Genomic DNA, 23,968 nt, shown 5'->3' on the forward strand with positions numbered 1-23,968 from the left:
AGCACGGAGGCGGAGGCCGAGGGGGCTGTGCACAGGTCGCTGCGGACAGGCGTGAGAATTCTGAGTGGAACTCGAGGACCCTGCTGCCCCGGTTGGACCGCCCGCCACAGCTCCTCTCTGGCACCAGTGGCTGCTCGACGATCCCTGTCCCGCCACTTCCCCTTCCCACCCACCTCCCGCAGCCTTCCTCCTCCCTTCAGCGTGCCCGGCCCGGTCCGGCCGTGGCAGTCCTCGGTGCCGGCCGCCATGGCAGAGGCGTCCGGCGCGGGGGAAATCTAGTCCGGGGATTTCATGCGGCCTAGCTTGGTTCCGTCTCCTCCCCCCGCGGCCCCGGCAGCTGTCGGCACCCCAGCCCCATTCCGGGCCTCCGTGTCTCTCCTGTGATCGTACTGACACGGCCGGGGGGTTAGAATGGAACAAACTGAAGGTAAAGTGTGTGTGTGTGTGTGTGTTGCACGGAAGTGCCGAGGACGGAAAGATGGGGTGGGGGCTATCTAAGGATGGGGCACCAGTAGGGATAGAGACTCAGGAATGGGAGGAGAAGCGGGTGGCCTGAAAGGGTTCAAGGGTAGTCTAGAAGGAAGAGCAGATGGCAGGATGAGGGGTGTGGAGGGAATTGGGGGGTGGGGCAGGGGAGGTAGGATTGGGATTAGGGATGTAGTGGCGCTGAGCTGAGAATTGGGAGTAAAGGTAGGATGGGGGCGGGGATAAAGATAGGAACCGGGGAGGGGCAGAGAAAGAAGAGTTAGATTTGGAGAAGATTAGAGACCCGAGTGGACTACGAAATAGGGAGGTCTGGGGGTGTAGTGTGGGAACTAGAAGAGGCTGGGGGAAAGGGATGGAATTTGATGGGGAAATGGGGCATCTTATGGGAATCAAGGGAGAAATAAGAAAATGAAGTGGTTTAGAAAAAGGGATGAGAAATGATTGAGACAGAATGCAATAGGAGGATAGGAAATAGACGCAGGAAACTGGAAGACATAGGATTGGATTAGAGAAGGAAATTAACTGAATGTTGGAAGGGATGAGAACGATCCACCAAGCGTCACATAGTGGGAGGAAAAGGGAAGGGGGTTGTTAAAGTGTTAGAAAGGAAAGCCTTTTGTTCCTATATTTGTGTGTATTCTGTGCCTATTTCAAGGCTATAGAATAGAGAAGCTAGTGGTTATGGGGTTGTGATTGTTGTGAAATGGGGGAGGTGTGGGTGTTACTGTTTTGAGGGAAGAGGAGATGTGTTTGTGTTATGGTAAGGAGACAGGGAGAGACATGGCCATAATATGATGATTTTGGTGAGAGAGTGAGGACTATTCAGATTTAAAGGGGGCAGGGGCAGCCATGTTTGCTGCCAGGCACTGCAGTGTAAATAAATTCCTTTTTCTTTCCGACATCAATGTAAATCTGGAAGGGGCCAGCTCACATTGTTAACCCCCCTTCTTTCTATTCATGAACTCTTTTCCCTTACCTCTTGGATCATTTACAGTTATTCATAACCAGCAAAGGAGGTAGTGATGTTTTCCATCTTGTGTGTTTTGCTGCCCACCCCCTTCCCTTTTCTGGTTGCAAACAAGACATACTGATGAATTGCAGTGTAAAATTTAACCCTTTTTGTAAATTTGAAACTAGATTTTTACTAGTTGAAGGAATCATTACTACCGTCATATTTCAGACATGATCGTGAAAAGTCCTTTGAATATTGATTGGTTTCAGAAGCCTTAGAAGCGGTCTACATGTTTTCTGCAATTCTTTAAGTAAACAAGGAAATTGCGTTGGTTTTTTTTTTTTTTTTTTTTTTTACTTGGGGCTGTGCTCTTGGCAAAACACTGTGTGTGGGTAAGAAGGGCTAGGGAGATCCGCTTGTGATAGATTATTTGCTTGCTATATTTTGAATGTTGAAAAATAAGAATGTCTGTATTTTAAAAGGGTATTTCTGATAGCTATCAAAGGATAGGTGTGTTAAGAATAGTGATTTCTATTTTTTAAAAATAAACTCTTTTCCTCAACTCCTCCCTTTGCCTTCATGCTGCTATCTCAATGTAGTCTCCAAATGCCAGTTCAGCACAGTGCAATGATCTATGAAGTAGGCAGGCAGTTGTTAGAGCCTCATTGAGTTGCCAGTTTCTTTTCTTTTCTTTTTTTTTCTTTTTTTTGATGGGAAGTTCTGGTAACTCTCATGAAAGATAAGGTAATTCTAATGTATTCAAATGTAACTACTTTTGTGATTAGAAGTTGTTGCTTCTCTAAAGATTTAAATCCTGACAAATTTATAGGAGATCAATTAGTATGAGGTGGAGCCTATTTTATTTTCATATTGAAAAGATTAAAAAGTGTTCATGACCTTTTGCTTTTGATTTATAATTGTAATTGAGGTAATCAAAACTTTAACCCATCACATTGATGGTCAGATTGTTCTCTGGTACCTGGAAGTTCTATTAAAATTGTAATATGATGGACTGAATCCAATTCTACTACATATTGATTTAATCTATTTTAATAGTAATGTCCTCTCAGTTGTTTTGGAGAAGTTTCAGATGTGTTCTTGGTTTGTTGGGAAAATTAAAATGAATGTTGTTAAAGTGGTACTTTCTGAGAGTACTGTGTTCATAGCATAAAGCCTGAATTTTTTGAAATTCTTTGAAGATAAGTTCCATTCTAAAAGGCCATTCAGCATGTTTTTTTTTTTTTTAAATTTATATTCATGGAGATTTCTTATTTGTGTTTCCCATTTGATTGACATTATTTTTTTAACTTTTTAATTTTTTTTAGATGTAGATGGACACAATATCTTTATTTATTTTTATGTGGTGCTGAGGATCGAATCTAGGGCCTTACACTTGAAAGGCAGGCGCTCTACCACTGAGCTACAGCCCCAGCCCCCTTGATTGGCGTTATTTATAATTAGTTTGCAAATTATGTGCATGAACTATCAATGCCATACTTTTTAAGAAAATAAGCAATCATTGCATGTTAAAATGAAATTTAAAAAAACACATGAAACTTAAATGAGCCATCATGAATATTCTGGTTCCTTGCCCAGGTATCCATTCAATGAAGAAGGCTACTCAAGTCAGATAACAACAGAAACCCAAACTTTGCTCTAATTTTTTTGATCATCAGCCCACCTGTGTATTTTTTATTTTTTTTTAAACTGTAAATTAACCAATGTGCTCTAGTATGCTGATCAGATTGAATGAGTTTTGGATAGAGGAAACTAATATTGATGAACATTGAATTAACTTTCAGATCTGATAATAATCATAGCTGGTAACATTTGTCCTCTTACAGTGATTTCCTTTTATCCTCCTGATGGTTGTATGAGCTTAATACTTTTAACCCATTTTTACAGATGGAGAAGCTGAGGTTAAGTAATTAAATAACATTGAAACATTTAAAAATTCTTTGAAGACTGGTTCCATCCTAAAAGACCATTCATGGTCGTTTTTTTTTTTTTTTTTGGAATGTCAGCAAAGCAAGTATTTGAACACAGGTATAGAACCTGGATCAGCAAACCTAAGAAATTTATTTTTAAAAACCATAAAAATAGTATGTTTGTTACTTTCAACATTTTCAAGAAATTTAAAAAATAGCAGCCCTGATTACTACTTTAACTATTTTGAAGTTTTTTGTTTCTCCATCTAGAGAATTTCCATGCACTTATTTGTATATTTCTCTTGAAGTACATACTATCTACATTTTGCTTTTTTGTTTTAATAGGATGTCTGGGACATCTTTTAAAATTGGCATACGTGGACCTACAGCTTTTTATAAAGGGTCATATAGTATTTAATTATTTGGAATATTAACATTTAGGTTGCTAACATGTTTTTGCTATTATAAGTAATATAGCTGAATCTGAATTACATTCCTGTCTGTTCAAATGGAAGAGAGATAATACACTATCTTATTTTTCAAAAGAGAAAACTGAATCTTATAAAAGTTAAACCCAAGGCTTTGGTAACCTGTTACTTGGGTCTTTATACCACACCACATTATTTTACTGTGAAAGTATTTGAGTTGTCTATGAAAGCTCAAGATGAGGGGGCATATTTCAAAGTTAGTATAATTAGTTTGAGGAAAGTAAGTTGCAGTGAAGCAAGGGATCTTGCTTTATTTTTTTCATACTTTGTTCATCAGGCACATATAACATATACACAATATTTTTACATGAATAAATGAATTGTGTTGGGCTGGGGATGTGGCTCAAGCGGTAGCGTGCTCGCCTGGCATGCGTGCGGCCCGGGTTCGATCCTCAGCACCACATACAAACAAAGATGTTGTGTCCGCCGAAAACTAAAATAAATAAATATTTTAAAAGAAAATGAATTGTGTTCAAGTTATCTTGGAGTTTGTAATAAAGTGGTTTTTGTCAGAATTTTTCCTGTTTCAATACAGTTGTCAGTGACACAGCAGTGAACTGAATTAGAAAACAAAATTTAATCGTGATCCTAGAAAGAAAATTGTGACACCGATAAGTTTTTTAAAATGAGCTAAAAATGCCTCATTGAAAACAAATTTAGGGATGAATGGGCTTCTGGCTCAGTGGTAGAGTGCTTGTCTAGTACATGTAGGCACTGTGTTCAATTCTAAGCACCACATTAAAAAAAAAATAATAAGGGGCTGGGGTTGTGGCTCAGAGTTAGAGCGCTCACCTAGCACTTGCGAGGCCCTGGGTTCGATCCTCAGCACCACATAAAAATAAATAAAGATATTATGTCCAACTAAAAATAAATATTAAAATAATAATAATAAAGATATTGTGTTCATCTACACAACTTAAAAATTATAAAAAGATAACAAGTTTTAAAAAAGCTTAGCATATAATGTTGATTACTTTGTTTAGTTTTAAATTATTTTTGCCTATCAAGAAGAAAATAGAGCTGGGCATGGTGGCGCATGCCTGTAATCCCAGTGGTGCAGGAGGATTTGGAGTTCAAAGCCAGCCTCAGCAAAAGCAAGGTGCTGAGCAACTCAGTGAGACCCTGTCTCTAAATAAAATACAAAATAAGGCTGGGGATGTGGCTCAGTGGTCATGTTCAATCCCCAGTCCACCCCCCAAAAAAGAAGAAAACAGGTTACCATGGATGCTTACTCATTGGTTTTATTTTATTTTTAAAAAATATTTATTTTTTAGTTGTAGTTGGATACAGTACCTTTATTTCACTTATTTATTTTTATGTGGTACTGAGGATCGAACTCAGCATGTTGCATGTGTGAGGCAAACGCTCTACCGCTGAGCCACAACCCCAGCCCTGGTTTTATTTATTTATTTTTTTAAACAGCAACAACAACAAAATAGTCTTGTATTGTAGACACTGAAGAAATTAAAATTATTAAAGTTTTTTTAGAATTTGGTATCTATCCATAAAATCTGTTTCTCAGTGCAATACTGTTTTTATTGTTCCTTTAGGAAAAAATCAGTCTATTTTTTTTTTAAGAAGACACTAATATGACTTTTGTTGTTGTTGTTGTTAATAAACAACATACCCAGCATTTGAGTTTTGAAATAAATGGCAAGCTTTCCTTCTGCTGGCTAATTTTTTTATCAATATTAATAAGGGTAAATTTAAGGAATAGATTATGCTAAGACTACTATGTATACACACACACACACACACACACACACATACATTTTTTATTTGTCAATGGATCTTTGTTTTATTTATTTATACGTAGTGCTGAGAATCAAACCCAGTGCCTCACATGTTAGGCAAAAGCTCTACCAATGAGCTACAACCCCAGCCCCACCTAATATTTTTTTAAAACATACAGTATGGTTTTTATTTTTACTGTTGATCTTGGTAAGTACTTAATAAATAAATATTCTGAACACTTCTATAGTATGTTGTGCCTCCTAGTACGGCATGAAAAGAATGTAAAAGCCATAAAATTTTAAATACTGTGAATTTAGAGAATGTTCAGTTTTTACATGATGTGTTTTGTTATTCCTAAAGACATGCTTATCAACAAGATTTTGAATTTAAAAAGCTCTTTGAAAAAGAATTGTTGGCTTATTTTAAAATTTCAGATATGGATCTTAATCATCATAGAGTATGTTGAGAAAATGAATAGGAAAATGAAAAAGAATTTATATACATATAGTTTCTGTTTTAACCATATGTAACACTGAAAACGTTACTTAACATCTTACATTTTACATGGAATTTTCTGAGATATTGATAAAATTCTCTCATAATAACTCAAGTTTTTTAGTTTATTTTAATGAAATTGGAAAGCACAGTGTTTAACTCAATAATGGATGAAACAGACTTGAGGGACTTGTCAGGCCAAAGAGACTGTCATATATATAAGTTTTTACATTACTTAAAATTTTTTTAAAAGAATATGTGTCCTTTTTCTTCATAGCTTGTGTTTTTATTTTAATAGATAACTAAACATTAAGTAATAAGTATTTTTCTACCATAGGGCATGTTTTTTCTTACTTGGTTACGAATTATATGTGTACTTTCTAAAATATATAGGTAGACATTTTAAATTTATGAAGTGGGTAGCTTCCTGGGATCTCATGGATGAACAAAATTTATCAAATTGATCTGATGTTAAGAGCACATGGAGACTTGCCTCGTGGCATTTTGGCCATTGCCAAGATAATATTGTGTTTGTAAGTCTTGCGTTACCTAAGCTCTCTTAAATGTAGACTCTAATGAAAGCCGTATGCAAAAAACAAACACAAATAAAAAATAGGCATTTTACAACCTTTTTGAAGTTGTTTAACATAACATTAATAAAGAAATGCATTTTAAGACCCAAATGTTCAGTATAAACAAATAATGAGAAAATGAACATTGTGTAACTATCATTTGGGTAATAAGTCCTTTAAGCAAACCTGCATAGGCATCTTGTTGGTTCAGCTTGTCCTGCCTTGGTGGCAGTAGGACTTTAGGGATAAAAGTATGCTAATGTTCTATTTTTCTTTTTAATCATAAGGATCTGAAAAATTCATAACCACAAAGGGTCAGCAAATATAAAAATGGAATAACCAGTTTTAAGGATTATCTTTATTATTGTTATTTGTGGTGCTAAGGATCAAACCCAGGACCTCTTATGTGCTAAGCCATGCTGTAGCACTGAGCTATACCCGCAAACTCATAAATAGTATAACAAGTTTATAATTGTTACTGCCAAATGAATATCTGGGTAATTTTTTAAAAGCAGCTTCCTAACATTGTAGATACTTAGTAATTTGAAATCTAAGTGCTTTAATTATGAATGTGGAATAAAACATAATACTGAGTCCCAGAAGAAAGTTCTTTTTTTTTTCTTTCTTGATATTATAATGAGATTGAACTCGGGGCGCTAAACTATTAAGCTACATCTGCAGTCCATATATATATATATATTTATATATATGTCCATATACATATATGTATGTGTGTGTGTGTATGTATATATATATATATATATATATATGTATATACATATCTTTTTTTTTTTTAATTTAGAGACAGAGGGTCACACTTAGGTGCTTAGGACTTCACTAAGTTGCTGAGGCTAGCTTTGTCCCTTTTTTTTTTTTTTTTGGTACCAGTGATTGAACCCAAGGGAGGTTAACCACTGAGCCATCTCCCCAGTGTTTTTTAATTTTTACTTTGGGACAGGGTCTCAATAAGTTGCTTAGAGCCTGGCAGTGTTGCTGAGGCTGACCTTGAACTTGGAATCATCCTGCCTCAGCCTCCCAAGTCTTTGGAATTAACAGCCACGCACCACCATAGCTGGCCCATGGTGCCTCTTGAATCTTCCCTTTCCTATAATTTGGCTGGGTGAATCAAGTTTCTTTTGAGCTTGGGAAAATTTCTGGATTGTGTGTGCTTTTCTGACCTTCTAGATGGCTTTTTTACATGTTTAGAAAAGTTAATGTTGACTTTCAAGGATTATAATAGCAGAAAATGTTGAATGCTTTTTTCCCCCCTTTCACTACCAGCTCAATACAGTATTTCATAAACCTCTACAATATAGACTTTGAGAAGGACATTTTTATAATTCTTCTGCATGTGTAAATTAAAATTTTATTTGGTTATTATAATTTTGTCACTTTAAACTATCCTCTTTTTATAATTGCTGCAGGATCATCTAAATGCATTTTTAAAATTTATTTATTTTCAAAAATATTTTTTTTAGTTGTAAATGGTCATAGTATCTTTACTTTTTATTTTTATGTGGTGCTGAGGATCAAACCTGGTGCCTCACACATGCAAGGCAGGTGCTCTACCACTGAGCTATAGCCCTAGCCATCCAAATGCATTTTATAATGTAGTATTTTACATTAGATTGGGGTTAAGAAACTTCTTTCTTTGCTCTACTGTATCTTTGAATTCTTTTCTGTTATGTAATAGAATTTTTTTAATTTACACTTCTACTGAAGTTTAAATATGTTCCTTGTTAATTTCTCCCCTGCAAAGATGATAGATAATGATTTTAAATCTTTTTAGATGGACATGTGTTGAATTTTCTTATATGTAAGAAAGCTCTATTTGATAATTATTTTAAAAAACATAAATTTTGTTTTGTGTAGGAAGTAGAGTTAATAGACTTTTAGTTACCTTATGGTTTCTGTGTTGCTACCACCTATACCATTAAGACTTGATCATTAGAATTTATCTTATTGGTTAATAAAATTAAGGTGTTTAGGTGAATATTCATGTGTATGCATATGTATTCACACATATGCACACATACACATAAAACTTCTGAGAAATGCTGATGGTCCCATTTTCATTTTTTGGTTGGAAACTTGAATTTTTCTAAAGTGGGTACTAGGTTTTAAAATAACATTTGTTATATTTAAGTTATTAAAAGATTATTTTATATAGAAATGGAAAATCAGTAAGATATAAAGAAAATTAAAATCACCTGAAACCCTCTCAACTGGAACTACTATTAATATTTTGTTGTATATCCTTCCAGTAGTTTTTCTTATCTATGTATATATTTTCTTTTACAAAATTAAAATTATATAATCATAATATTTTATAACATGTTTCATTGTTTAAAATACTATGAAATAATATGTTTTGAGATTGCATTTATAAAAACTGACATATAGGGGCTTAGGTTGTAGCTCAGTGTTAGAGTGCTTGCCTAGCACATAGGAGGCACTGGGTTTGATCCTCTGTACCACATAAAAGTAAATAAAATAGGGGCTGTGGTTTTGGCTTAGTGGCAGAGGCATTGCACATGTGAGGCATTGAAGTCAATCCTCAGCACCACATAAAAATAAACATTTTTTCGGGAGGCTGAGACAGGAGAATTATGAATTCAAAGCCAGCCTCAGCAATGGCCCTTAGCAACTCAGTGAGACCCTGTCTCTAAATAAAATACAAAATAAGGCTGGGGATGTGGTTCAGTGGTTGAGTGCCCCTGAGTTCAATCCCTAATACCAAAAAAATAAATAAATAAAATTAAAAATTAATTAAATTAAATAAAGATATTTTTAAAGTAAATAAATGTATTTAAAAAAACAAAAACACTGATATAATTTCTTTATATTGGTATTCTATAATCTGTTTATCATTCTATTTATAGTATTAGGCACTTTATAATTTTTGCATACGGCAATTTTATCAACATACTTTTACATTAAAAAAAATCTAACACTTGATTGTTTTATTACAATAAATTCCTAGAACCAGAATTGCTTAAAAGATACATGAACATTTCAAAAGCTTTTCATACATATTTCCAAATTGCTGTCCAAGAAAAGTTTTTTAAAATACAGGTTCAGTTTCCCTATGCCAAATGCTTGAGGTCAGAAGTGTTTCACATTTTTCGGATTTTGGAATATTTGCATGTACATGGTGAGATATGTTGAGGATAAGACCTAAGTCTTAACACAGAATTCATTTATGTTTTATATGTACCTCATACATATAGCCCAAATGGTTTTTTGTTAATGTTTTGTTTTTTTGTGGTACTGGGAGTGGAATCCAGGGACTTGCACATGCTAAGCATGAGTTCCAACACTGATCTATGTCCCTTGCCCTAAAGGTAATTTTATATAATATGTTTGGTTGCACCTGTGTTTTGAATACAACCTGTTCTACATGAAGTCAGGTGTGGAATTTTCCACTTCTGGCTTTAGGTCAGTACTAATAAAGTTTTAGATTTTGGAGCATTTTGGATTTCAAAATTTTTGGATTAAGAATGTTAACCTGGCCGGGTGCAATAGCACATGCCTATAATCCTAGCAATATGGGAGGCTCAGACAGGAGGATCTCAAGTTCAAAGCTAGCCTCAGAAATTTAGAAGGGGCCTAAGAAGCTTAGTGAGATCTTGTTTCAAAATTAAAAAAAAAAAAAAAAAAGATGGGGAGTGGGTCCTGAGCATGTGGCTCAGTGGTGCTTAACTGGGTTCAATCTCTAGTACCAAAAAAAAAAAAAAAAAAGTTCAACCTGTATTTAAAATTTTTTAAAATTTTTTTTTAGTTATACATGGACCCAATATCTTTATTTTGTTTATTTTTATGTGGTGCTGAGGATAGAACCCAGTGCCTCACTTGTGTGAGGCAAGTGCTCTGCCACTGACCTACAACCCCAGTCTTCAACCTGTAATACTTCATTGAGTTATAATTCACTTTCCATACAGTTACCCATTTAAAATATATAACTCACTGGGATTTAGTATAGTTACAGAATTGTATAACCATCAGCACAGTCCATTTTAGAATATTTCTAGAAAAGTTTAACCCTAATTAAATTCCTGATGATATTAAAGTCTTTGTTTTAAGAACTGCAAATTATTTATATGCACCCAGGGCCTTGCACATGGTAGAAGAGTGCTTTACCACTGAGCTACATCTCCAGCACTGCTTCCCCCTCCTGAACCCCTGCCACTTTTTTTTTGAAGACAGGGTCTCCCTAAGTTACTGAGGCTGCCCTCTAACTTGTGATCTTCCTGCCTCAGTCTCCTGAGTGGGTAGAGTAACAAGTATGTGTCATACTCTGGGCTATTCATAGCTATATTCTGTAGCTATTTTTTGTACTACACTTTAGTACACTTTTGTATTAAAGTATAGTACAAAAAGGCACAGTGGCACACACCTGTAATTCCAGCTTCTTGGGAGGCTGAGGCAGAAGGATTGCTTGAGCCCAGAAGTTGGAGACCAGCCTGAGACAACATAGTAAGACCCGTCTCAGAAAAAATATTACAGGTCAAAGTACACAAGAACATGTTCAGTACACAAGAACATGTGTGACACATACTTTAAATACATTTATGAGTGAGATGTTAGAAAATTCTTAGAAAAAAAGATACCCATATGTCCTGTATTAAGAAAACCTGATATGCAAGTAAAAATTTTTATCTTATGAAGCAGTGTATGCAGTAGCTTTTTAAATTACAAAATAATTTTCTTGTCCAGTCAAGATATCTTTACTGAAAGAACTTGTATGTGGCTTACAATAAGTTTTTTTAAAAAAAAAAAATTCAAGTTTGTGGGCTGGGGATGTGGCTCAAGCGGTACTGCGCTCACCTGGCATGAGTGCTGCCCGGGTTCGATCCCCAGCACCACATACGAAGATGTTGTGTCCGCCAAATACTAAAAAATAAATATTAAATTCTCTCTCTCTCACTCTCTCTCACTCTCTCTTTAAAAAAAAAAATCAAGTTTGATTTTGAAATACTTTAGAAAATGTCTTCTACCTATATTTCACTGTAGTGGACTTGGCATCTTATTAAAGTATGGCTTTCTTTTAATCAAGAGAAGTTTGCTTTGCTCTGACATTAACCCCTGAAAGTTGTACTATAGTTCTGTTTGTTTTAACCAGTTAGCATGACTATTTTTTTTTCTTTTTTTTTTTTAATTAGGTGGGCAGTGGAATGAGTTCTTCTACTTCACTTTATCATTGAGGATCAATATTCTCATCTGTAAATAGAGATGAAATTTATAGGAATTTCAATTGGAAGTGTTAAAATGGGCCAAGAATTGTACCAGGCATGTAATTGATAATAATAATAAGTGTTTTGTTTCCAGAAGTGGAAATGTGTACAGTGGGCGTGGGAATATAGCTCAGTGTAGAGTGCTTTCCTAGCATGCTCAAAGAAGACTGGATTTGATCCCTAATGCCACCAAAAAAAAAAAAAAAAAAAAAAAAGCTCTTTCTTGCATTTATGCATTTATTCTCTCTTTGTGTGTGTGGGGGGAGAGAGAGAGACAGACAGACATCCAAAAAATAAACTTGTATATATGGTCTATATGTTTATATTTAATAAATGAAGAAATAAACTTAGTTGCCTAACCTAAGTAAGTTTACTTTCCTACTTTCGTAGAAATTATAAGTTAAATGTTAACTAATGCTTGAAGAGCATCTATGCATGGGTTATGTGGGTGTTTCTCAGTTGTAAAATAAATTCATGCTGGTACAAGTATGAACATGAAGTTAACTTTCCAGTCCAAATTTACTTCACTGTTGTTATTACAACTTTGTGGTGGCTCTAGCTACACCAAAGCTTAGAATTCTGATAAAACAAATGTATGTAAAATGATGTAAAATTTGAATATATGATATGAAGTTCAAATGTCCTTTTATTGCTTACTTTAAAAAATAATGAATACAATAGAACTTAAAATACTAAAAAGATAAAGCCGATGAACCAAAACAAAACAGAGCATCAACAAAAATAAACAAAAAACACCCAAAGTAGTTGTTATAGGAAATAAAATCTTAGTAAATTATAATTTTATATATGATAAATTGCTTAGTACCTTAAAATACACATAGTTTTATTGTATGTTCTATTTTTGCCTTGTGGAGAATGGAGACTCCAAGATAAAGTAAAATTCAACTATCTTGAAAATTTTAAGAACCAAGCTGGGCATGCTGGCACATGTGTGGGATCTCTGCAGCTCAGGAGGCTGAGGCAGGAAGATCACTAGTTTGAGGCCAGCCTCAGCAAATTAGTAAGTCCCTCAGCAACTTAGGGAGACACTATCTCAAAAAAAAAAAAAAAAAAAAAAAAAAGACTGGGGAATGTAGCTTAATAGTAAAGCACCCCTGGGTTCAATCCCCAGTATATAAAGACAAAACAAAACTTTTTTTTTTTTTTTTTTTAAAGAATCAGTTTTAGAAACTATTTTTAATGTAAGAGTTTGTTGGGGGAAAGGGTAGGAAAATATGTGGATGAACTTGTTAGTTTACTAGATTTCTTAATGACTGGTACAAGATGACTGATAAAAGTTACTTAATTTGTAGTAATTTTCAGAGTGAGCCAGTACCCTTGCTGTAAGAGAACGGAAAATAACTTAATATACATTTTCTGTAAGTGGTAATACCATGTCTGTTGTTGTTGGGTGTGGTCAAGAACAAAGTGAAAACAGTTGAGGTTAAACCGGATAGATAAGGGAAACAGGGTGTTTTACTAGTAAGTTTTGTATTAGTATAAAGTAGTTCAGTAGTAATGTGGTTTAGTCAGGAAAAAATAAGAACTACAAAGCAACCTGAGATGTTTTGTAACTTAATGGAATCTTAGTTAAGTGAGAACTGTGATTGAATTTAGTGACAGGGTTTATGGTTAAATTTAGCAAGGTTTTGTTTTGTATCTTAACTAATGATGTTCCACTTGATGCAGGCTACTTCCTAATACAGGGTATTTTAACGTCTTTGACACATTTTTAGTGGAAAATTTTGATTGAAAGTTTCAGAAAATATTTGGGATGATAACACTAAAGTTGAACAGATTGTGGAGTAGTAGTTCAGTTATACTCTTAAAAATATTTTTGCTCTATTAGTAGTTTAAACTAAGAAAAAAAATTTAAAAATTAGAAGCAAATGTGCAACTTATCTAACACCTTGCTTAATCAGACAGTGGCATAAAGACAGTTACAGTGAATATGCTGATTTTATTCTTTAGGTTCTTATTTATGTATGTAAGCATTGGTTGTGAATTTAATTGTTTAATACTGCAAATTAAGGCTATTCTTAGATAATGTTAAAATAGTAGGTAAGTCTTAAAGTTAATTTTTTAAACCATGTATATTCTTGTCAAGCTATCCAGGAGGAATTGCAGCCCATCTTTCCATTGTTTGGGGTCATTTCAGATATCCTGGTCATGTGCTTTATACTTCCCTTATTGACTATAAATGAGAGCCCAGGGCTGGGATTGTGGCTCAGTAGTAGAGCGCTCACCTAGCTCATGCAAGGCCCTGGGTTCTATCCTCAGCACCACATAAAAATAAATAAATAAAATAAAGGTATTGTGTCCAACTACAACTAAAAAGTAAACAAACAAATAAATAAATAAAAATGAGAGCCCAAATATGTTATAGCTGCTCAAAATATACAGCTATAATAGAGAAGCAGAGTGGGAATTAAAATTCAAATCAAATGACTATAATATCAGTGATTGGGTATGTACTGTTACTCAGTGGACATTTTATTTGTCCCTGGTTTTACGTGAGTTTTTCTTTCTTTCTTAAGTTTTTTTTAGTTGTATATGGACTCAGTGCCTTTATTTGTTTTTATGTGGTGCTAGGATCGAACCCAGTGCCTCACTCTTGCAAGGCAAGTGCTCTACCACTGAGCTACAACTCCAGCCCATGAGTTTTTCTTATTCTAATATATAGATCTGATTGTTAAACTTCCTCTCATGTGATTTCTTTCTTGCATCATAGTTATCAGTGGACCTTTTATTTTATTTATTTATTTATATGCAGTGCTAAGGATTGAACCCAGAGCCTCACACATGCCAGGCAAATGCTTTACCACTGAGCCACAACCCCAGCCCCTTTTCATAAGCTTTTTTAAGGATATTTTTGTTAGATCAAATTTGAAAAATAATGTAGATCATCACTGTCTAATAAAAATTTCTAAAAAATATTTTTTAGTTGTAGTTGACACAATACCGTTATTTTTTTTTACTTAGTTTTTATGTGGTTCTGAGGATCGAACCCAGAGCATCACATGTGCTAGGCAAGCGCTCTACCACTGAGCCACAACCCCAGCCCCATGCCTAGTAAAATTTTCTGCAGTGATGGAAGTATTCTGCATGTTTGCTAACCAATACTAACCACATGTTGATATTTAATACCTGAAATATGGCTAGCACTATTAAGGATTATAATTTAATTTAATTTTGTTTAAATTTAAATAGCCATATGTGGCTATCATGGATTTAGATGTTCCTAGTAAAAGAAAATAAAAGAAGAGACCTGGCACAGTGGTGCACGCTTATAATCCCAGCAGCTTGGGAGGCTGAAGCAGGAGAATTTTAAGTTTAAGGACAACCATAGCAACTTAGCAAGACCTGATCTAAATAAATAAATAAATAAATTTAAAAGGGCTGGGATGTAGCTGTGTGATAAAGTGCCCCTGGGTTCAATCCCCTGTAACAGGAAAAAATAAAATGAAATAATTAACAAAAGTGAACATATTGTTATATTCTTTGCTGTAGTGATTACTGTGTTTGTGTGTGTGTGTGTGTGTGAGAGAGAGAGAGAGAGAGAGAGAGAGATTGGATTTTTAAAATCTTATTTTTCCAAAATGCTCACTATCTCAGGGAATACAACTATTTACAGGAAACAACTTATCAGTAATAGTTATTTTTGAAAGCTAGAGTATTTTTTTAAATTATTTTAAATCAGTGTAGCTGTTAGCAGACTATCGAGTTCTGACCAACAAAATGATTTAAATGCAGAATGCATTGCCTTCATTTCAGTATATTTTGGTCTAGTTATGGTTAGATAATATTTAAGGTTTAAACTCTGTATCACATGAAATACTTGATTGAACTATAAAGCCTTTTTACTATAGCCATACCTCAGAAACTTACGACAGAGCAAGCTCAAAAGGAAATAAAAATGTTGCCTGATGATGACTTCTATGCTTCTTTTTCCAACCTTCTATATGAATGACTTTGATTCCATTAGTCCTTTTAAATACCAGTCAGTGTAACATAATACCCTGTTATTTAGTAGCTTATCACTGTCTGAAATTTTTTTGTTTATTTTAGCTCCATGAGACCAGAATCTTATTTCTTTTGATTTCTCAGGACTTAGAAGATGGTCTGGTACATGGCTGATGTCCAGTAATGGACCATGTCACAAAAAAACAGAAATAGGAGTCTATGAAGAATAAAATATATAACGTAGCATTGAGTCTGGAAATAGGCAAGGTGGGACTAAGCTTTTGATTGTCATGGTAGTGTTGGCATGGGTAATTCATGCTGGTTAGGTTAGAATGATTTTAGTATAGAAAAATTCCTCTGGGGAGCCAGACATGGTGGCACATGCCTGTAATCCCAATAATTCAGGAGGTTAGGGTAGAAAGATTTCAAGTTTGAAGCCAGCCTCAGCAATTTAGTGAGACCCTGTCTTTAAAAAAGGAAATTAAAAAGGCCTGGGATGTAGCTCAGTGGTAAAGCACTTCTGGTTCAATTAAAAAAAAAAAAAAAAAAACTTGGGAACTCCAGTTTTTTGTTTTTTGTTTTTGCCACATGATAAAAATGGAAAGGATTTTGTTTCTACCCAACTATTCGAGTTATATTTTTGAATAAATAATGATTTAACATGTGAACAAAAGCCTCTTTATTTAGGGAACTTGTACATTATTAATTTTAGAAAAATAAATTTCCACTTAGAGATTACCCATTAGAAAAAATGTTGGCTTAATAGAGATCTTTGGGATGGCTATGAGAGGCTTTGTTTTTAATTGTGACTATTACAGATTTAAACCAACAGACTTTTTAAAAACAATTCTTACTATATAGCTGTTTTATGACTATAGGATCTCCTTTCTACCTACGTATTTTTGTGAAAATCAGCTACAAAATCCATCATGGCCTAGAAATTTTAGTTGGCAAAAATTGAAAATTCTAAGTGTAATAAGTATTTTACTAGTAAGGACCCACTGCATTATCATCTCATGCATAGTTACAGCTTTACTGCCATTGTATTATTTGTATCAGGTCCATAACTAGAATGAAAGTAAACTCCTGAGCATGGAAAGCAGCAGTGACTGTGTCAGTGAAAAGAGAAAAAAATCATTTTTTATCCTTTCACATGTGTGAAAAGTGACAGTAGCCCCCTAGCAGTTATTAAATTTAAATGGCTCTTCTTAGAGATCCAGGGACAAATTGTGGTCACATTAGCATATTTGTATCTATATGTAGGACTATTTAATGTTGTGATGGAGTAAGACTTCTTTTTAAAATGATATCTCTATTTTTAGGTCTCCTCCCTATTACATACCTTACAGGAGTGTTTGTGAAACTAAAAAAAAAAAAAAGCTAGTAGAAATGTTTTCAGAAAAAAAACCACCTATTGCTTCTGTGACAAGTTACAACAAATTTAGTGACTAAAACAATGCAAATATATTATCTTAGATTCTAGATATCAAACATAGTACTCGATGGGCTAAAATCAAGGTAGTGTTCCTTCTGGAGGCTCTGGGGGAGAATTTCTTTCCTTGCTTCTCCTCCTTTTAGAGTTCACTCATATTTATTGGCTTATTGTCCACTTCTCTGCTTTCAAAGCCAGCAGCATTGAATCTTCAAATCTCTCTCTGATTCTCTTTCCTTCCCTTTTCATTTATAAGGATCCTTGTGATTACATTGATCGTAATAATATAGGATACTATCTTCATTGCAGGATTGTGTTTTCTACCTTCCCTGTATTCATTTATCAGCTTTCTTCCTTCACTTATTATACTAGGGGTATACTAAGAATTCTAACAGTTCCTTGTTAGAATTGAAGTGGTTTTGTTTGTTTCCATGACTGAAAAAGGAACTGCTACACTTTGGTTTGGAAATTAAAGATAAGTATAAATTTCAGTTGTTTGAACATTTGATGATTTTGTGAACTGTAATGCTACTCTCAAAGACACCTCAAATATAGTATGACATTCTAATATAAATTGGTTTTGTGCTTAAGTTAGGTTTTGTATTAGTTGTAAGTGATACAGAAAGGGAAGACATTTTATTAGAGTTCAAGATTCTTCTTATATTATGTTCAACAGTAATAACATTGTGACAGTTTTTCCTCATCATATTAACAGTGACTGTAACTTCTGTACACTAATACAAAAGAGAAAGCTTCATGTCATAACATACCCAATGTTTGAGAAAATATGAATTATAATATCATTAGTTTATACATGTCTGTAGAATTATTATTAGATTTATAGTAGAAAATATGTTAAGTCTTGTTATTTAAATGTTTGAAGTTTCTTGGAAAAAGATTTCTTGTCAGTTTATGACTCTTGGGTGGTGATATGTTTACACTCTGTATTTCCAACACTTAAAAATAAAATTAGAACCAAACGCTGAATGTTCGCTCTGATAAGTTGATGCTGATACATAATGGGGGGGCATGGGAAAAATGGAGGAACTGTGATTGGGCAAAGGCGTGGGAGGACTGGGGAGGGGGGATAAGGGCAGGAAAGATGGTGGAATGAAATGGACAACATTACCCTATTAATGTATGAATGCACTTGTGCGCAATCCTACTTTGTGTACAACAGAGAAATGAAAGTTGTGCTGTAATTGTGTACAATGAATTAGAGTGAATAAATAAATTTAAAAAGAAGCCAAATATTCTCAGAAAAGTTTAGAATTATTGGATCTACTTACTTAACTTTCTAGTTGTAATTTCAGTTTATCTGCATTATAGAATAAAGACTGATTTTTTTTCAAAAAAATAGAATTAGAGTAGAAGATATTACTTACTAAAATAATTTTTAGGGGCTGGGGATGTGGCTCAAGCGGTAGCGCGCTCGCCTGGCATGCGTGAGGCCCGGGTTCGAGCCTCAGCACCACATACAAACAAAGATGTTGTGTCCGCCGAAAACTAAAAAATAAATATTAAAAAATTCTCTCTGTCTCTCTCTCTCTCTCTTTAAAAAATAAAATAAAATAATTTTTAAAACCCTAAATACTGAAGCTTTTAACAAAGCTTAAAAATAATTGGGGCAGCCAGGCATGCCTGTAATCCCAGCGACTCGGAAGGCTGAGGCAGGAAGATCTCAAGTTCAAGGCCAGCCTGGGCAACTTAGTGATACCCTTAACAACTTAGCGAGACCCTGTCTCAAAAAATAATAATAGTAATAATAACATCTGAAGATGAGTGGTAAAGCAACCCTGGGTTCAATCCCCAGTACCAAAAAAATTAAAAATAATTGGGGCAAATTTTTTTGTTTTGATTTATTTTTAGTGACCTAATTACCTGCTGCCAGTTTGGTTTTGTGTTGGACACATGAATTATCATACTGCAGAAAAGAATATCTTTAGAATCAGTTCTAAATTCATATTGTTAACCATCTGTGACACTTCAGTAATACTAGTTACTTAATGGTGTTAGCTCATCTTAAAATATTTAAATTGTTAACCCAATCCTGTGGCCCCTTACTGTAATAGTCCCTTCTGTTTAGGATTGACTTCTTTATTGATAATGTGCCAGGCAGGCACTGTAGTTATCTCCATATTCTCTAATATCTAAATTGTTTTTATTTCCCAAAGTTATATAGTGTGCTTTCATTAAGTGCTTGTAATTTGGTTTTACATCATCAAGAAAAGCCCTTCAAAAATCTAGATCATTTGGAACTTGTGATAGTAGGAAGCCAAGAAAGTTCTTAACTGAAACTCTTAGGTAAGGGTTTACATTTAGTCTTTGGAAGGGAGCTCTTCTCCCTTCTACCTCAGCTTAGGACTTGCTTCATAAGCCTGGAAATGTGAGATCCCTTGCATCCTCTCCCTACCCCACATCCCCCAGCTTTTCAACCCTGGATGTTTGCCTTTGTTATTCAGGGCATTTGTCCCCTTCTGTCAGCAGGGACTCTATCTTGTTATCTTTTATCTCTAGTGCTCATGACTTGACATAATACAGGCACTCTGTGTGAAATGAAAACATGAATCTTACCAAGTGATTTCTGAACCTCATCTCCAGCACTTCTCCTTTATTGCCTTTCTCTCGCCAGTAATATCGTGAGTTGTATGATTTCAGGGACCTTGTCTGAATTTTCAGGCCTATAACTTTAGTGTTTAGCTCAGTTTCTATTCAATAAATATTTATTTTATTAGAAAAGCCTGAATAGGTTGGGGGTGGGGACAACCTGACTATAATTTATGGTCTCCCCATTATAGCTGCAATGGAATAGAAGGGAAGGAAGAGCTGCCATGAACCCCAACCCAACCTTGCCTTTGCCTACAGAAGGCAGGTAGTAGACAGAATCTGGTATCCAGATTTTTTTTTTTTTAAAGAGAGAGAGAGAGAAGAGAGAGAATTTTTAATATTTATTATTTTTTAGTTTTTGGTAGACACAACATCTTTGTTTGTATGTGGTGCTGAGGATCGAATCCGGACCGCACGCATGCCAGGCGAGCGTGCTACCGCTTGAGCCACATCCCCAGCCCTGGTATCCAGAATTGATGTAGTATTTTACTGTTGTTTCTTTTACAGGTGTTTTGAGATTATGTTCACTTACACACGCACATGCATGTGTATATACAAACACACACACACACACACACACACCCCTACCTTTCTTTTATGACAAGATGGCTCTAAAGAATGCATTTAGTATCATAGGGGGATTTTATATTGATTTATGTGATGGTTTGATATTAATGTATTTCCCCCACTATCCTTAATGCTCTGTCCTCTTCTATTTTTATTTTTATCTACTAACATAGCTATTGACACATAGTAGCTGCTCAATAAATATTTGCTAAGTTAAAAAAAAAGAATGTATTTAGTACTGTGGTGGAAATATAGGTAAGATGCTGTGCCATTAGAAGGGGATACTTGACCTAGCTTTAACAGGTGTCTGAGACTGAGGGGTGGTCTAGAAAAGCTCCTTTCTGTGTTTACACGTCTGAATAAAATCTTAAAGACCAATGGGAAAGAGAAAAAGTACTAGAAAGGTGGAGGGCAAGACTGGGGGAGCTGAAGCACCAGAAGAGGTGGCTGGACATACAGGTAGGGGTCAAATCATGAAGGGCTTTCCACTTTTGGGATTTATGCTGTGGCATGGAGAGCCATGGGGTGTTATAAATTTTAAATTGTATTTTGTTTTTACATACTGTTGATGCGTGAAGGGTAGATTGAAGGTGGACAACATTGGAAGCATGAAGATCGGTTAGGAAACTGTTGTTCTAATCAAGATGAGAAATGAGAAGGCAGAGGTAGTGAACATAGGAGGAAGTGGGCAAGTTTGGAAGAAAGTTGGAGGGTGGAAACCAGCTTTGCAGTCATCTTCTCCCAGTCTGTGGGCTTGTCTTTCACTATGTGTTGTTTATTGTCCTACAGCTTTTTAAATGAATGTTGTCGATTTCATCAGTCTCACTTCCTTTATGTTTTGTACTCTTTATGTATTATTTAAGAAATTCTTTAACTCCCCAAGTGGATAAAGATCTCCTGTTTTATGTTTCTGTTTTTTCTTAAAAGTTTTAAAGTTTTACTTTTACATTAGGTCTTTAAATACAATTTAGTGACTTTTAGTATACTCACAAGGTTGCACAACCATCACCACTGTCTAATTCCAGAACATTTTATCACCCCAGCAAGATACTCTTACCTATTAGCAGTCACCCTTCATTCACCTGGGGTTGGTATATTAATATGGTGAGTATCTAAAAAAATTTTTATTCTGTGTGGATAAGCAGTTGTATACCATTCTTTGAATCTTTTCTTTTCCTCACTCCTCTGTAGTACTGCTTCTGTCATGGACCACCGCCATATAAGCTTGGATCTTTGTGTAGGATCTTATTCCCTTTCATTTTTCTATCCCTTTCCAGTATCTCACCTTTTAATTACTGTAGCTTAATAATATTCATAAAACTTCTTATTTTAAGTGCATTTAAAACGTATGTACAAATCAGTAAATTTGCCAGGGGTGGTACTAGGGATTGAACTCCAGGGTGCTCTACCACTGAGCTACATCCTCAGCCTTTTTAAATTTTCACTTTGAGATAGGGTCTCACTAAGTTGTTGAGGTGGACTTGACTTGCAATCCTCCTGCCTGAGCCTTCAAAGTCACGAGGGTTACAGGTTTGTGCTACCACATTTGGCCAAATCAGTATTTTTTTAAAAAAAATATATCTTTTTAGTTGTAGATGAACACAGTATCTTTATTTATTTTTATGTGGTGCTAAGAATCAAACCCAGTGCCTCACATGTGCTAGGCAAGTGCTCTACTACTAAGTCACATCCCCAGCCCCCATATTTATTTATTTAAAAAATTTTTTTTTAGTTAGTAGACTTTTATTTTGTTTATATGTGGTGCTGAGAATCAAACCCAGTGCCTCACACATGCTAGGCAAGCACTCTACCACTGAACCACAATGCCAGCCCGAGCATTCTTTTTTTATAGAGATATAATGCATATATTAAAATATACAATTTAGTGACTTTTAGTATACTCACAAGGTTGCACAACCATCACCACTGTCTAATTCCAGAACATTTTATCACCCCAGCAAGATACTCTTACCTATTAGCAGTCACCCTTCATTCATTCCTTCTTCCCAGCTCTTGGCAACCAGTAATCATCCTTCTGCCTATATGAGTTTGCCTATTCTAGACATTTCACATAAATGGAATAATTCAGTACATGGCCTTTTAATTCCTATTTAAAGTGAGTAAAATTGATAAGTTATTAGGACACATTCTGTAGGAATATTACTGTGACTTTAAGAAAATAGGAAAAACTTTTCCATCATGGGTCCAGCAGAATGGCCCCTGCAAAGAAGGGTGGTCAGAAGAAGGGTATCTCTGCCATCAACAGGTGGTGAAGTGGGAATGCACCATCAACATTCATAAGCACATCCATGGAGTGGGCTTTAAGAAGTATGCCTCTCAAATAACTGGGATTACAAGAATGCACCACCATGCCTGATTAGTATTATGCTTTTGCTTAGTTGAGTCATGTAGTGAGTCCTGTTTCAGAAAGGAACATCCTTTGATACATCTCGAGTTCATAATATATAGATGGAGCCAAGACTACTTGTGTTTCGATGCACATTGTCATTAATTATATAAAAATGACATGAGGCCTGGCATGGTAGCATGTACCTATAGTCCCAGCTATTCAGGAGCTGAGGCAGGAGAATGCTGAAGCTTAGAGTTTTGAGGCCAGCTTACACAACATGCAAGACTTATCTCTTAAATTAAAACAAAAACATGATTTAAGGGAATATATTCTCTTGAATTTGTATTTTTAAGCAAGCAGATTTTCTAGTTGAACCCAGAAATTAGCAATTTAGTTCTTTTTAAAAGACTATCTTGGAAAGTACCTTTAAGTCAAAATACCCAGATAAGGTTTCTATTATATGACATTTATTTACATATTAATGTGCTGTAAGCATTTGTGGAAGGATGTTTTATTAGTATGATTGCTGAGAAGTCATTCAGGAAAATGTTTTCCCTTAAATAATAACCTTAAACTTTCAGCAGCCTTAACCAGAATGATAATATACCACTTTAAATGATTCCATGTTTGACCAGCAGTCTTATCAAACCTTATAATTTTGACATCCTCAAATTTTCAATAAAAAAGCCACAGGAAAACTAAAAATTTGTTAAGTATCCATAGAGGTAATGTCATTATATAAAATAGTCTTAAAGTCTGAAAAGTTCAGATATTTTCATTACCATAAAATTTAACAAATTGAAAGAAAGAAAGTGATCAAATTTCAGTCAGAAATAATGTTTCTATATCATAATGGCTAAAACTTTTTTTTAGATAGCTATAACTGCCAATGTGTAACACTTGGATGCCATTAAAAGCATTTTATTTTGTTGTGGGCAGAATCTTAAGTATTGTAATCCAATCTAGTGTAAATTTTTCTCTGCCAAAGGATAGGGAAATGGAGGGCAAGATTGGGGGAGATGAAGCACCAGAAGAGGTGGCTGGACATACAGGCAGGTGTCAAAAATAAATCTAACAACCAATTCCATTTGTCTCCGACAAAAGTTTTCAAACAGGATTCATTTTGTTTCATAGATTGACATTGCATTGTATAATCACTG

The 23,968-nt window shown here is 34.9% G+C and overlaps 1 protein-coding gene across 6 annotated transcripts in view; it reads left to right on the forward strand.

Moving 5' to 3' along the window:
- Nsd3 (nuclear receptor binding SET domain protein 3) overlaps positions 1-23,968 on the forward strand; it is a 108,304-nt gene continuing 84,336 nt past the window's right edge. For 3 of the 6 annotated variants that reach the window (XM_046463844.2, XM_046463846.2, XM_046463847.2), the window contains exon 1: positions 2-427. The gene's annotated coding sequence lies outside the window, so the exon portion shown is untranslated. Of the gene's footprint in view, positions 428-23,968 lie in introns of all 6 variants that reach the window. The other 3 variants (XM_046463843.2, XM_046463845.2, XM_046463848.2) reach the window with 2 other exon arrangements.

Source organism: Marmota monax, unplaced genomic scaffold, assembly GCF_021218885.2.
Source record: "Marmota monax isolate L192 unplaced genomic scaffold, Marmota_monax_Labrador192_F-V1.1 WCK01_AAM20220418_F8-fsc00224, whole genome shotgun sequence".
Lineage (NCBI taxonomy): Eukaryota > Metazoa > Chordata > Mammalia > Rodentia > Sciuridae > Marmota > Marmota monax.